Source organism: Penaeus monodon, chromosome 24 (genome assembly GCF_015228065.2).
Source record: "Penaeus monodon isolate SGIC_2016 chromosome 24, NSTDA_Pmon_1, whole genome shotgun sequence".
Classification (NCBI taxonomy): domain Eukaryota; kingdom Metazoa; phylum Arthropoda; class Malacostraca; order Decapoda; family Penaeidae; genus Penaeus; species Penaeus monodon.
The window spans coordinates 5125418-5125804 of record NC_051409.1 but is presented as its reverse complement, the minus strand read 5'-3'; the positions used below and the strand labels follow the sequence as shown (position 1 = coordinate 5125804).

Genomic DNA, 387 nt, shown 5'->3' with positions numbered 1-387 from the left:
TAGTTATGTAATTACATTAATATAATTTTATCACAATGACCTAGACACGAGTTCCCCCCCACAAATTAACACACGTCCCTCTCCCGCAGTGGTCCTGAAATACCAGAGAGACAACGTGAAGGACCGGATGTAAACAACGCCTCAGCGTCGGTAACCATGGCAACGGCAGCAGACACGCCCTTGGCCATGAACGAAAGTCAAGAATAAGAAGCAATCGGAGAATTTCTTCTTCGCCCTCTTCTTCTCCTACCCCCCTCCCCATTTACCCCAATCCCCCTCTCCCATATACCAAAGACTTCTTTGTCTCACCAAAACATGTTCCTCGAGTGCATGATGACCCCGGCTGTCATGCACTCGAGGCTGGTATAGATTCTTGCCCATGACTGA

At 48.3% G+C, this 387-nt stretch overlaps 1 pseudogene; it reads left to right on the top strand.

Moving 5' to 3' along the window:
* LOC119588499 overlaps positions 1–315 on the top strand; it is a 2411-nt pseudogene extending 2096 nt beyond the window's left edge.
* Positions 316–387: the final 72 nt, after the last annotated feature.